We start from the raw sequence: 14,951 nt of genomic DNA, 5'->3' as shown, positions 1-14,951 counted from the left end.
CCTCAGTTTTCTTCCTCTGGGAGGAAATTTATCAAAGATGGTTATTATGGACGGGATGTTTGTGTCTTCCCCCATGTACCTAGGTTGAAGCCCTAACCCCTATCCACACCGGACACAGGACCTATCGGGATGTATTTAAGGTTAAATGAGATTATGAGGGTGAGGTCCTGATTGGACATTTTGTTACAGTAATCTCACAGACTAATAGATAATAGTACTGAAAAGGGGGGACTGCTACTAAAGAAAAGCAGAAGTAGTTGGGAGCTGGGTGAAGGACAGAAGGTGGAGACATTTTGAGGTGCACGCTTAAAAACGCCTAAGATGGCCATGTAGGGGACTGTTCAGTGGAAATACAGATGTGAAGGGGGATTCTGGAGAGAGCTCATGAAGACAAGAGTCAGGGCAGTAGTGCACGCCTAGAAAGCCAACTACTCAGCAACTTAGCAAGACAGTCTCAAATTTAAAAAAGAAAAGAAAAGAAAAGAAAGGACTGGGGATGTAGCTCAGTGGTAGAATGCCCTAGGTTCAATCCCCTGTACCACAAAAAAACTGAGGGGATGGTGCTGTTGGGATGAGATGAATGTATTTTCCATGCATGAATTTTAATGCTATAGTCTAAATGTCTATGTCCTCCCCAAATGAACTGGAACCACTTTTGTGAAGCAATTTGGTGACCTCTACCAAAATAAGCTGGCTGCCTCCCCAGCAGACAGCCAGTTTCCCTTATTTCTTCCTGGTAAAACTTCACTCTTGTTCCTCTCCTAGGCACCCAGGAAAAGTTTAACTAAGCTCAGCCAATCACAACAGTCCTTCTCTCTTATCAGAGATTGGCTTAGGCAAGGGCATATTAAATCATCCTGACCGATGAGAAAGGAGAAGTCAGCCAAAAGGTTTTCTTCATGCTTAAAATGGGCCACAAGTGTCTGGGAGGTAGCTCAGTGGTAGAGTGCTATCCTAGCATGCTCAGGGTCCTGGGTGGAACTCCCCAGGACAGTGCAAAAAATAAAATTAAATTAAACTTAAAAAGAGGACAAAGACAGGGAAAAGAAATTTGACAAGATAAACACTCTGGGGATGGTAAAGCAGAAAGACGAAAGGTATTTAATGATGAATCTGACTCCAAAAATTAATTGCCCGTGAGACTATCCCCCATCATTTTTCTTATGTGAATTCCTATTTTGAGGTAGGAATTCTGTTACTTGCACCCAAAATCCTTACAAATTATCAAATATCCTTTTTTTTTGGGGGGGGAGGGGGGTTACCAGGGATTGAACTCCTAACACTTGACTACTGAGCCACATCCCCAGCCCTATTTTGTATTCTATTTAGAGACAGGGTCTCACTGAGTTGCTTAGCACCTCGCTTTTTGCTGAGGCTGGCTTTGAACTTAAGATTGTCCTGTCTCTGCCTCCCAAGGAACTAGGATTACAGACATGTGCCACCGCACCCAGCTGAATGTATTCCTCTTTTTTTTTAAGTATTTTTTTTTTGTTGTTGTTGATGGATGTTTATTTTATTTTTAAATTATTTTTTATTTTATTTATATGCAGTGTTGAGAATCAAACCCAGTGCCTCACATGCTAGTCAAACATTCAACCACTGAGTCACAACCACATGAATGTACACAACAACTCTGAATGTACTACTTTAAAAAAAATATTTTTTAGTTGTTGGGCTGGGATTGTGGCTCAGCGGTAGAGCACTCGCCTAGCATGGGCGGGACCCGGGTTTGATCCTCAGCAAGTGGCATTGTGTTGTGTCCATCTACACCTAAAAAATATATATATTGTTGATGGACCTTTATTTTATTTATTTGTATATGGTACTGAGAATCGAACCCAGTGCCTCATACATGCTAGGCAAGTGCGTTGTCACTGAACCACAACCCCAGTCCCTGAATGTACTACTTTGAAGAGCAAATGAAACACTACAGGCAATCTTAATGTCCACCAGTAAAGAATTAACTTAATTAAAATGCAATATACTCATACCACAACCATGGAATACAATGTAGCTATTGAAACTATATGTATGGTTATGGTGATGCCTATATTCATGGTTGACAGCAAAACACAAGCAGATTTCAGAACATTTTATATTGTATATTCACATTATGGTGTGTGTTTACAGATTGAGTTTGAGCCAGGTACCGTGGTACACATCTGTAATCCCAGCAGTTTGGGAGGCTGAGGCAGGAGGATCAGGAGTTCTAAGTTAGCCTCATCAACTTACCAAGGCCTTAAGTAATTCAGCAAGAACTTGTCTCAAAAATAAAAAATATAAAAAGAGTTGGAGATGTGGCTCAGTGGGTAAGCACTCCTGGGTTCAGTCCCTGGTATCAAAAAATAAAACAAACCAAAAGGTTTGAAAGCAATTTATCTGGTTCTCTCTGGGATCTGCACAAGGAGCTGTGGCACGGGATACTTTGTTTCTGCTTTCTTCCTCATGGTTGAAGTTTTCCCACAGAGTAAGTATTATTCTTGTTTGAAACATAAAAGAAGACAACTGACTAGAGGCCAACATAGGAGCGCAGGGACCAAGTTGGAACCCGTAGCCACAGTGCTTGATTTTAAACCCAGTACAGGGTCTGCCAAAAAGTCAATGGGTTGTTCTTCCTGAGAAAGAGGGAAAACAAAACCACTGACCTGGGAATCGGAAAGGGAATATATTTGTTTCTGCACTGGGGAGAGATTTGAAAATGACAAAATTTTAGAGACTCAGATCTTCATTAGGCTAGGAAGGTCTGTGCCAGCCTTTTCAAAATCTCAAGGCTCTGTGCTTGGCACAGAGCAAATGCCCAGTCAAGGGTGGTAAAATGAATGAATGAATACCAACTCATCCAACCATCCACTTTATAAGAATGAATATTGCATAAACAGATGAGGGCCAGGTGCAGAGGCGCACACCTGTAATTCCAGAGACATGGGAAGCTGAGACAGGAAAATTGCAAGTTTGAGTACAACCTCAGCAACTTAGCAAGGCCTTAAGCAACTTGGACACCCTGTCTCAAAATTAAAAAAAAAAAAAAAAAAAAAGGTGGGGTCTGAGGATGTAGCTCAGTGGTAAAGCACCCCTGGGTTCAATCCCCAGTACCAAAAGTAAATGAGAAAACCTGACACCAACAAAAATGAGTAATATTAGCAACTGCTGGGTGGTTACCATGTATCAAGGGCTGCACCATCAATTTGCACATAATAACTTCCTCAAGGCTCTACATCAGCCCTCTGAGACATTATTATCATCCCCATTTTGCAGAGGAAGAATCATGCACAGAGAAATTAGGTGTCCTGCCCAAGGTCACTGAGATGATACATGGTGGAGCTGAGATTCAAATCCTGGCATCCTGGCCCCAGAGCCCACGCACATTGCCTTCACCTTTACTCTCTCCCATTAAGCAATCAGGCCCAGCTCCAAGATCCCTCCATATGCCATTGCACTCAGGTATTCTATGCCCCCAAATTCCCTCCCCCTATCCCTGGTCCCTTCCCGGATAATGCGCACATGTTCCTCACCTTCTTGATTTGCACTTCATGAAAGAGCTGACTACACTGTCTCCACATCCTCACTCCTGCTCCACTGCATGGTGCTTCCCAAGCTCCCTCCTGCAACCCAGGCACCTCGACCTCCTTGTTGGTCGGCCCAGCGTAAGGGCAGTTTTATACTCTTCTCTTTCTGGACTCTGGGCTGCACCTGTCACTTCCAGGCTCCTCCTGGCATCTCAGACTGTTCCTGCACTGTCTCTGCTATGGGGCTCTTCTCACTCTGCCCAGGTTTCAAGACTGAAGCTCCAAGCTTCCATTTAAGGGACAACCATCCTGTTCTCTGTGTTATCCCCAGATGAGTTCCTGCATTTCATGATATCCTGAGTCATGCTGATGACTCACAAATCCATTTCTTCCACCAGCGTCACCCCCTCCCCAGTATTTCAGACCAACTCTCTCACCTGGGTAGCATGACTGGCTGTTCAATGCCCAGGCAACCTATAATCTCCATGCTTTTCTTAACCCTGGGCCCTCAGCCTCTGGAATGCCCTCCTCCACACACACCTAGTCAACTCCTACTCATCCTTTAAGACCCACTTCTGCATCCACAAAGTCCTCCCTGGTACCCATCCTAGCTGGGTTGGGCTTCCTCCCACAAAACACATTCCAAACTAAACTAGGCATCTTCCCTCATCCTCTGCCTCCTCCATTATTCCCCCACTCTGTCCATTATCTATTCTCAGTCAATCTCCAATTTCTTCCACATTCACTTCCTAAATTCTTCCCCACTCTGGAGACCCTCCTATACTCCACAATCATGGCTCACAGGTCCTTATTTCTCTTGCTGACAGCCTCCAACAAGCCTCTTTCAATCTGCTCCCATTCAGGGGCCAGGGGTACCATCCAACAAATATGCCAGTGTTGGTCCCCTGCTCAAAATCCTTCCACATATACACACACGTGCATGTGCTCCTAAAAAAAGGTAAAGACCAAATAAGTTCTTTATTTCAGTAAGGCACCAAGACATCTCTCTCTCTCTCTCTCTCTCTCTCTCTCTCTCTCTCTCTCTCTCTGTGTGTGTGTGTGTGTGTGTGTGTGTGTGGTACTGGGAATTAAACACAGTAACCCTTTACCATTGAGCTACAGTTATAGCCCCAGACCTTTTATTTATTTATTTAATTTTTTTTAGTTGTAGATGGATGCAATATCTTTATTTTATTTATTTATTTTTTATGTGGTGCTGAGGATTGAACCCAGGGCCTCACATATGCGAGGCAAGCGCTCTACTGCTGAGCCATAACCCCAGTCCCCCCAGACCTTTTTATTTTTTATTTTGAGACAGGATCTTGCTAAATTGCCCAGGCTGGCCTCAAATTTGCAATTCTCCTGCCTCAGACTCCTGATTTGCTGGAATTATAGACATGCATCACCATATACAGCCAATTTTCTGGTTTTGATAATGTACAACAGCTATATAAGATGTCACCATTAGGGGGTTGGGACGTAGCTCAGTGGCAAAGTGCTTGTACAGCCTTGAATTCAATACCTGGTACTGCATATGTACTGCAGGAGCACATTCCTGTAATCCCAGTGGCTCCAGAGGCTGAGATAGGAGGATCACAAGTTCAAAGCCTGCCTCAGCAAAAGAGAGGTGCTAAACAACTCAGTGAGACCCTGCCTCTAAATAAAATACAAAATAGGGCTGAGGATGTGGCTCAGTAGTTGAGTGCCCCTGAGTTCAATCCCCAGTACCAAAAAAAAAAAAAAAAAAAAAAAAAGAAAGAAAGAGAGAGAGAGAGAGAAACACATAGTACATTCAGTGAGACCACTACCACTAGTAGGAGGACAAAGTCCAAGTTCTTGTGTAGCTGACTGCAACAAGGCAGAGCAGGCCTGGCCTCACCAGGAATGTCACACTCCAGCAACCACCTGGCTTCCTACTCTGTGTAGGAAATCCTCCACACCCAGTGCTTCTTCAAAGCTCAGCTGAGGTGTCACCTCTGCCAGGAAGGCTTCCTTCCCATACCCTACCCAAACACAGCATCCTATGCTCACCACAACCAATGTTCTTGATCTAGCTATTGGAAATCACAATGCCCAAGTCTCCATCTCCCTCTAAACTATAAGCTCTTTGGAAATAGAAGCTGTTTCTGATTCAGAGTTGAGTAGCCCAGAGAAACAGTGCTCAGGAACCTATTCTGAGGGGTAGCCCAGGAATCCTAGGACAAGAGTGAAGATACTGGGCTGGGGATGTGGCTCAAGCGGTAGCGCGCTCACCTGGCACGCGTGCGGCCCCGGTTCCATCCTCAGCACCACATACCAACAAAGATGTTGTGTTCACCGAAAACTAAAAAATAAACATTAAAAAAAAAAATTCTTTCTCTCTCTCTCTCTCTCTCTCTCTCTCACACACACATACACACACTCTCTCTCTCTCTCTCTCTCTCTCTAAAAAAAAAAGAAAAAAGAAAAAAAAGAGTGAAGATACTGATACCAGTCATCACTGACAGGTACTTTCTCCTACCATACACTGCCCTGAGAGCTTTAAATATTATTTAATCCTCACAAAATCCCATTAGAGAAAGAACCATTATATACTGATTTTGTAGATGGGGAAAGCAAAGCACAGGAGGGGAAGTAACTTACTGCCAGGATTACAGCAAGTGATGGAGCTGGTACTTGCACCCTGGCAGTTGGCTCTGAGGCCCACGCTCAACCTAACAGTGCTCCTCTCCTGTACACACTGCCCAGGTTTAATTAAAGAGTAGCCATCCGGGCTGGGGATGTGGCTGAAGCGGTAGCACGCTTGCCTCGCATGCGTGCGGCCCGGGTTCGATCCTCAGCACCACATACCAACAAAGATGTTGTGTCCGCCGAGAACTAAAAGATAAATATTAAAAATTCTCTCTCTCTCTCTCTCACTCTCTCTCCTCTCTCACTCTCTCTTTAAAAAAAAAAAAAAAAAAAAAAAAAAAAAAAAGAGTAGCCATCCATCAAGACTGCAGACATGCTGCCTGGGGTTTCAATATCTCCAAAGATACTTGGCATGGCTCTTGACCCACCAGGCCCTTGATGGCTCTCTCAGAGCAGGAAAGGTTTAATTTCCTCATCCTTGACCCTAGTCAGCAATCCTGGTCTGCATTTATCCCTTCCCTATGATACTTATGAGGATGTCTAACTACCCAGGATCCTCTGCTCCAGAGGTCAGGAAGGAGTCTTACCTCACTTCTGCAGGTGACCTGCAAGCATCAAGGAGCATCTATACTAAGGATTCTCAATGGAGGAAGCAGGGGCTGAAAACTTGGATAGGAAAACATCTATTAGCCCCTATCTGATATGGAGCATTCCCTCCAGTTACGAACATAGGCAATAAGTAACACACTGCAGCTATAGGGGTGACTGTCACCACTGGGGTCTGTTCTTATCACATTTCAATTACTGCAGACAATGAAATGTTCATACTCAGTGAATCTTCAAAATTATGGTAGTTGCATTAGACTCACTGGTAAATCTTTTTTAGTGAATTGATAAAAACATTCAGCTTTAGTTGAAGAGAACCAGTTTCCTTTGTAATCCCGTGTATTTCACTTTATACATTTAAACACAGTGGTTTGAGAAGGGTCTGAGATTCAAAAGCCCTACCCTAAGGAATCATTTGTCTCCACAATAACTTCAAAAGTAGGTGTCATGACCCTACTACTGTCTGCAGAACAGTCTTGGACAGGACAGTGACTGGCTCAAAGCCACCTATAACAGAGGCTCCATCAGAACACAGGTTCAGGACTGAATGTTAAATAGATGTCAAAGGTCTCAGCAACCTGTAGGTTGCTTTCTCTGCAGCTGGCCTGGCAGAAACCAAAGTTCAGGAAACAGCCCCAGGCTTGCCCCCCCCCCCCCCCCCCCCGCAGCCACACTATCAAACTAAGAGTCAGCAGCAAAGCAAAATCTCCTCCTTCCTGTGGTTATCTGGTTATAAAGGGCTTTTACTTTGACAATCTTGCCTCACCCTCCCTACAACCTGGGGCCACCAGTATAGGAAAGGTCCAAACCCCCCCCCTCCCAGGCTCTCACCACCCCCAGCTTCCCCAACTAGACCCACAGGATATATTGCTAATATGAGACCTTTAAAAAATAACCCTCCTGCTGGGCCCGGTGGTGGTGCATGCCTGTAATCCCAGCAGCTTGGGAGGCTGAGGCAGGGGGATCAAGAGTTCAAAGCTAGCCTCAGCAAAAGCAAGGCACTAAGCTACTCAGTGAAACACTATCTCTAAATAAAATACAAAATACGGCTGGGGATGTGGCTCAGTGGTTGAGTACCCCTGAATGAATTCAACCCCTGTTACCCTCAAAAAAATAATAAAAAAAAACCCTCTGTGTCCAACTACAACATTATATATATATACATATATATATATACACACACATATATATATGTGTATATATATATGTATGTATGTGTGTGTGTGTGTGTGTGTATATATATATATATATATATATATATATATATATATATATATAAATATTTATAGTTCAGTTGGTTGAGTGTTTGCCTTGCAAGGACAAGGCCCTGGGTTCAATCCCCAGCATCACACACACACAAAAAAAATTAAAAAGTCTGGGGATGGAGGGGAGTGAGGGGAAGGATGGGGTGTAGGGATGGGAAGGACGGTAGAATGAGACATGTATATAGAGTATTATTACCCTACATACATGTATGATTACTCCTACTGGAGTGACTCTGTACCCTGTATAGCCAGAGGATTGAGAAGTTGTGCTTATATGTGCAGAATGAGTCAAAATGCATTCTACTGTCATCTACAACCAATTAAAACAATAACAACAAAAAGGTCTGGGATGTAGCTCAGTGGTAAAGCATCCCTAGGTTCAGTCACAAGTACTACTACTACTACTACTACTGTCACCACTGCTACTAATAATAAGGATTTCCAGACAGAAAAGAGCAGGCTGCGCTACTGACATAGCTCAGAGGTAGAGCACTTCGCTAGCATGTGTGAGATCCTGGGTTCAATCCCCAATACCAGAAAGAGAGAGACAGAGAGAGAAGTAGAGAGAGAAGGAGGGAGGGAGGAAAACAGATTGGTGGAGACTGCAAGTAACTTGCTAGCATCACTCCTGCATGGCTGGTAAGACCTCAAACCAACTCTCTGCTCTACCACAGCTGTGTGACCTTGGGTGTGTTCCTTAATCTCGCTGAACCTCATTCTCCTCATCTTCAGAATGAGGTTGATAATAACTGTTCCTGCCTCAAAGAGTTTTGAAACAGATTCAATAAGAGAAAGCAAAGAAAGTGCCAAGCACTGTGCTGGCACAGGGTGGCATTAAATGTCATGGTGGCTGCTGTCATTGCTGCCATCATGTCTCAGCCTCCCATTGGGGGCTCAGGAGTTGATGCTGAACTGAAGTTAACTAGATGGTTCTGGAGTGAGGCAGCAACACTGCATCCCTCCTTCCCTGCAGGCCCCCATGGCTTGCTGGGGAAACAGTGCTAGTGCACACCTGCAGAAGCCATTATGGTGCTTGCAAAGAAACAGACTCACCAGGGGAAATAAATAAGGCGGCAAGGAGTCCTGTGGCTGGTGATGACAGAGGAAGGAAAAGGAGCCCGTTTTCTATGGACCATTAAGTGTGATGAAAGGAGCTGGCTTCCGTGGAGGCACCAGGGAGCTGACACTGTAGTCACTTCATCAGCCCAGGCTGGGCCTCCTGCTGCACAGAAGCCAGCCTCCTGAGGACACCTCCACCTTCTGCTGTCTGAACCATGCTTGGGCCTGCATCGCGGGTCCTATCATCTCCCCTCTTCCTTCTTAGCCCCGCATGGAGCCAGGCTGCCTGGGTCAGCTTCACTTCTCTGTTCCTTATGCAATGTCATCTAACCTCTCTGTGCTTTAGTTTCTTTATCAGTAAAATGGGGATAATTATAGGGCCTACCTATAGGGCTGTTATGAGGATTAAGTAAACTAATCTAGGACTCACAATTGGGCCTGCTCACTAGGGAATTGCTAGACCAATATTCGTTAGATTCATTAAAAAATGTAAAATTCGGGCTGGGGATGTGGCTCAAGCGGTAGCGTGCTCGCCTGGCATGCGTGCGGCCTGGGTTCGATCCTCAGCACCACATACAAAACAAAGATGTTGTGTCCGCCGATAACTAAAAAATAAATATTAAAATTCTCTCTCTCTCTCTAAAAAAAAAAAAAAAAAAGTAAAATTCCTCTAGCTCCTTTCATTTGATTTTCTTTTCTGGGGGGTGGAGGTGGTACTGCAGATTGAACTCAGGGGCACTTGACCCCTGAGCCACATCCCCAGCCCTATTTTGTATTTTATTTAGAAACAGGGTCTCACTGAGTTGCTTAGTGTCTCACTGTTACTGAGGCTGGCTTTGAACTCACGATCCTCCTACCTCAGCCTCCCAAGCTGCTGGGATTATAGGCATATGCCACTGTGTCCGGCTCTTCATTTGGTTTTCTTGTTCCCATCTCCAGGCATGGGTTACCATCAAACATCAACAAACCTCAGGGCTCATTTTCAGAACAGAAAGGCTCAGAGAACCAAAGGGACTTCAGTGGCAGAGCCTGACCTGAACTGCAACTCCCATCTGCTTCCTATACTGTGGCTGTACCAGGTGGCCTGTGTCTTCTTAGCATAGGCCTTTTCTCTGCTTTTGTCCAACTGTCTCTACTTAGAATGCTCCTTCTCTGGCCTTCCTCATTCCTATCTTTCAAATGTTCAAATGGCACTTCTTCTAGGAAGACCTTCAACCCCAGGCAAAATAAACCTTCCTCCACACTGGGATATAATTCAACTGGACAACAGAATGGTTAGATTTGTCCTCCTGGCATGTCCACTAGGGCTGGAGGCAGAGGGTGAATCAGACCCAGCTCCTGTCCTCGGAAGGCTTGGGTAAATCATCCAGGGCTCCTCCAGGGTCCAAGCCAGTCTCCAGCAGGTACTAAGGAACTTCCACACTCAGGGCTGTCCTCCCTCTACCCTCTTCTGCCCTCTGTGCTGGTCAGCTCTGAGGGGCCTGGGATACACAGTTAGTTCAGTAGAATTCCCTGGCCTTGGGAACCTGCTGATCTTTTAGCATGAGCCCTGTTGCATTTAGCAGTTCAGATCATCCCAGTTCCTGTTCTTATCTCTGTTTTGAAATGAAGGTGGCTATAGAGGACAGTAGTACATGCAAGAGTCATGAGGGCCTGTGTTCAAATTTGGCAGAGTGACCTTAAGATGACACACAAATTCTATGTTCCTCAATTTCTTCAATGACTGGAGATAAAAATGTCCACCCCTTCTGAAACTACAGTAAGAATTAGAATGTAAATCAACTTTGCAGCACAGGAATAATTCAGAACTTGCCTTGCTCTTCTCCTTGGCCAAACCTCCCCATTCTTTCACACTCAAATTCAGCTTCCTACAGGAAGCCTTCCCTAACTTTTTCAGGTTAACCTGAGCTCTCTTCTCTCTATACCCAGTGCACTGACCCCAGAGTTAAACACTTTTTGGTTCTCTCATTGGCTCACTTTCCAGCCAGACTATAAATGGCTCAACCCCACACCTGACCCCCAGCAGCTCACCAGAGGCACTTGCTTGGTAGCCCGGGACTCTGGGAAAGGGCAAAGGTCTGAGTCAGAAAACTAATTAGGAAGCAGGACACCCTATTATCTAAGACTCAGGTTTCTCTTCTGGAAAAGGAAGATTGAAAAAATGTCTATCAGAGGCTGGGGTTGTACCTCAGCAGTAGAGCACTTGACTAGCATGTGTGAGGCACTAAGTTTGATCCTCAGCATCACATAAAAATAAATAAATAAATAAATAAAGGTTTTGTGTCCATCTACCACTAAAAAAAAATTTTTTAAAATGTCTATCAGGGGGCTGGGGATGTGGCTCAAGCGGTAGCGTGCTCGCCTGGCATGCGTGCGGCCCGGGTTCGATCCTCAGCACCACATACCAACAAAGATGTTGTGTCCGCAGAAAACTAAAAAATAAATATTAAAATTCTCTCTCTCTCTCTTTAAAAAAAAAATGTCTAGGGGCTAGGGATGTGGCTCAAGCGGTAGCGCGCTCGCCTGGCATGCGTGTGGCCCGGGTTCGATCCTCAGCACCACGTACCAACAAAGATATTGTGTCCGCCGAGAACTAAAAATAAATAAATAAATATTTAAAAATTCTCTCTCTCTCTCTCACCTCTCTCTCTCAAAAAAAAAATTATTAAAAAAAATGTCTATCAGATATAATTGCTACAGAGGACAGGTAAGCTAATATGTGAAAGCCCTTTTGTTACAAACTAAAAGGTGCCATTTAAAAAATTATTTTCAGTTTCTCAAACCCAAAACTACTGATACCTCAATTTTTGTATACCTAAGACTCAAGAGACCAGCAACTTCTTAGCCTCTAAATAATTCAACAAACCAAATTGTGAATTGTCTAACCCAACAGCTCGGAACTTGCAGCACAAACCCCATCTCAGCTCATGTATCACAAAACCCCTCTCCTACCCTCAAATCTCATCTTTTCTGGAGACAGGTTTCTCCTTCCCAACTCAAGGCACCCTCTGGTCTCAAAGCTGCCAGGTTTGGGGCTGGGGATGTGGCTCAAAGCAGTAGCACACTCGCCTGGTGTGAGTGCCTCCCAGGTTCGATCCTCAGCACCACATACAAAGATGTTGTGTCCACTGAAAACTGGAAAATAAATATTAAAATTCTCTCTCTCTCTCTCTCTTTAAAAAAAAAAAAAAAAGCTGCCAGGTTTGGGCCCCATGTTAATTCTAGCTTACAGCCAACTTCTATGGGAGGTACAAGTGGGGAAGACCAGGAAGGGTTTTGTTGGGGGGGGGAGTCTTGGTAGTAGAAGGAAAGATTTTGCTAGGAGTCTGTGTCCAACACAGTTGCTAACTGTACTATAATTATCGCATTTGTGTGAAAATTCAAGGATCTGCATTCTGCTATTTTCATCTCTCTACATGAACTGCAGGCACTGAGGGAAATGGCAAGAAGTTGGGGTTCCAAGTCTGGTGCCTAGGAAACAAAGTGCTGGCTTGCAACTGGGGAAATGATACCCCTGATCACCCTGCTGTGGGCCCCAAATCCTCACTCCAGGCCCAGCCCCCTTCTTCAGACCCCCAGACTCCATTTGCAGCCCCAGCTCTCCGTCTGCCCAGTTGGTACCAGGTAGGCACCACAGCCATCCTGTTTTATCAAAGTGAATGGTCTGTGTATGATTCCATCCCCCCACCACCCCGGGACCGGGAAAACTGCTTTGTCTGTCTCTGTGGAGGACCCCCAAACCAGGCACTGTATAAAATCCGAACCAGGCAATGTGGACGGGAAGACAGGAGGAAACAAAAATCCGAAGACAGCCCCAGCCCACTGGGGGCAGAAGGGGGTGCCTGAGGTGCCTGAGGGCCCCCAGCCTCGCGGCGCGCCCCCCAGGTGCCGGACCCTGCACCCTGCAGCCCCCACGAACTGTCCTCCCACCCCTCCAGCCCGGCGACGGCCATCTCGCAGGCCTGAGCTGGGGGACAGATCCTGCGACCGGAAATGCCCTTCTGCCCAGCAGGCCCAGACCGCGCCCCCCTTCCCTAACGCCCCTTCTTCCAGGGCCGGGCCGCAGGCCCTGGATCCCCGGACTCGCGTGACCGCCGCAGCCGACAGGGGTGGCCCCTGGGGCGGACGTGATACCCGGCCCTCGCCACGGCCCCTCCAACTTCAGGCACTGCGGAGCCAAGGCGAACACAAAAGGAGAAGGGGCCCCTACCAGCCCTCGACCTCCTGCGCGGGGACCCGCAAAGCATCCGCACACCCCCAAAGCTGCAGACCCCGAGTGGACAGCCCCCCACCCAAGAAAATTCCAAGACACCCCTGGGGGCTGCAGGGGCGGCCGGACCTCCCCAGCGGCAGGTGGCCCTGGGCGCACGATAACTTTGAAACTTTGGGGACAGGATACGGGGGCGGCAGGGGGGTCCCCCAAAAGGAGTCAATGCGGATGAGGGGCTCTTTCTTTATTTTTCCAAAACCCCTTTCCAGATGGACGGCGCGCGGCTCCGGCCTGGACCCCGCTCCCCGCGCCTCCGCCCCGGCCGGGCCCGGCGCCCGAGCCCCGCGCGCCGCCCTCCCGGGACGCGGCCCCGGCCTCTGCCCCGCGGGGCTGCGGCCGCGCCAAGACTCACCTCCGCCGGGCTGCGCTCCCCGCGGGCCTGCGCCGAGCCCGATAAATGGTATGCTATGACTAGAGGTATGATTACGTTATTATTATTAGTAATAATAAGAGTAAATGCTATTTAATTACGGGCGGCCGCATCCTGCTCCCGGCGCCGCCGCCCCGGCAGCTCCGTCCATGTGGCTCCAGAGCGCTTTACTTTCATTTCCAGCCCCCTCGGCCGGCCGCTCGCGGCAGCACCCACTGGAGGCACCGTCTCCCTGCAGCTCTTCCTCTCGGGTCCTAGAGAGCGCGGCTCCTCGGCTCCTCGCCTGGTAGCGCCCGGGGTGGGCGGCGCGGGCTGCGCACCTTGGGAGAAGGGGGTGGGGAGTGGGGAGCCTCCCTCCCCCGTGTAAAGCTCATGCCTGGAATTCACCTTTATTTTCTTTAAACGCTCCCTTCCTTTTAGGTGGTTTTCTTTGGGCAGTTCTGCATTTCTGAGCTGATGCTGGACAAATCCAGAGCCTCCACCTTTCCCTATGGGAGTAAAAAGCCCCGGATTCCCAGGTGCTTTCATGGATAGTTCCCCAAGACCCTGATTGCCTGTGCTCTCTGGATGAGGACCGGGACTTAGAGAGCGAGCAGAATCTCATTTGGCTAGGGTTTTATGCACAGGAAGTTAAAGGGGGGCGGGGGAGGGGATGAATGACACTTGTTAAAGAAGGACAGGCAGATTATATTCAAAGGAGGCTCTCCTGGTGGGTGTAAGGACCACTGCAATGGGCTCTTGCAATGGCGGAGAGATACTGGGCTAAACCCCTGTCACAGCAAGGGCAACTGGGAAGGAGCACGATGAGGGTCAATAGATAGAAAACTATCAAGAGGAAGCATGAAGAGTAAGGGATGTTTCTGTCTAAACCCACTTAACAAGATTCTTGATGAAGGTAGACCAGGGTGATCCAACATTACCTGGGGGAATAGTGGTGGAGGAGGAACCTGATTAGATATTGATAATGATCAGAGTGGAGGATGGATGATCAGCTAAACTAACTTGGCAGGATTCTTGCTAAAATAGGACAATGTAGAGATAAACACACGGAGTCCAAAAGTCTAGGCCTAGCTGAAAAGTTCAAGGAAGCTTCTTAAATAGAATTTGGCCAAGGAGAGCATCTTGTCAGGAATCTTTCCAGGAGGGATTTGAGCCCACTTAAAGGACCCACTAGGTAAAGGGAGATGAAGCAGACAGACCAGTCAGTCAGATCAGATCAGCTATAAGCACCCAAGGCACTGCCTCAGAGCTGTAATGGTCAGGCT

General features: G+C 46.9%; 1 protein-coding gene and 1 long non-coding RNA gene across 4 annotated transcripts in view; one reads left to right on the top strand and one right to left on the bottom strand.

Moving 5' to 3' along the window:
• ZC3H7B (zinc finger CCCH-type containing 7B) overlaps positions 1 to 13,808 on the bottom strand; it is a 51,938-nt gene extending 38,130 nt beyond the window's left edge. For all 3 annotated transcript variants that reach the window (XM_081310497.1, XM_081310498.1, XM_081310499.1), the window contains exon 1: positions 13,669 to 13,808. The gene's annotated coding sequence lies outside the window, so the exon portion shown is untranslated. The remainder of the gene's footprint in view (positions 1 to 13,668) is intronic.
• On the top strand, positions 12,396 to 13,660 carry LOC308658063. The gene is made up of 3 exons (XR_014024130.1): positions 12,396 to 12,670; positions 13,100 to 13,399; positions 13,526 to 13,660. It is a non-coding gene; the product is annotated as an uncharacterized lncRNA (long non-coding RNA).
• Positions 13,809 to 14,951: the final 1,143 nt, after the last annotated feature.

The sequence above is a fragment of the Spermophilus citellus genome (assembly GCF_964194105.1).
Source record: "Spermophilus citellus genome assembly, chromosome: 10".
Lineage (NCBI taxonomy): Eukaryota > Metazoa > Chordata > Mammalia > Rodentia > Sciuridae > Spermophilus > Spermophilus citellus.
This window is presented reverse-complemented; position numbering and strand designations above follow the sequence as displayed.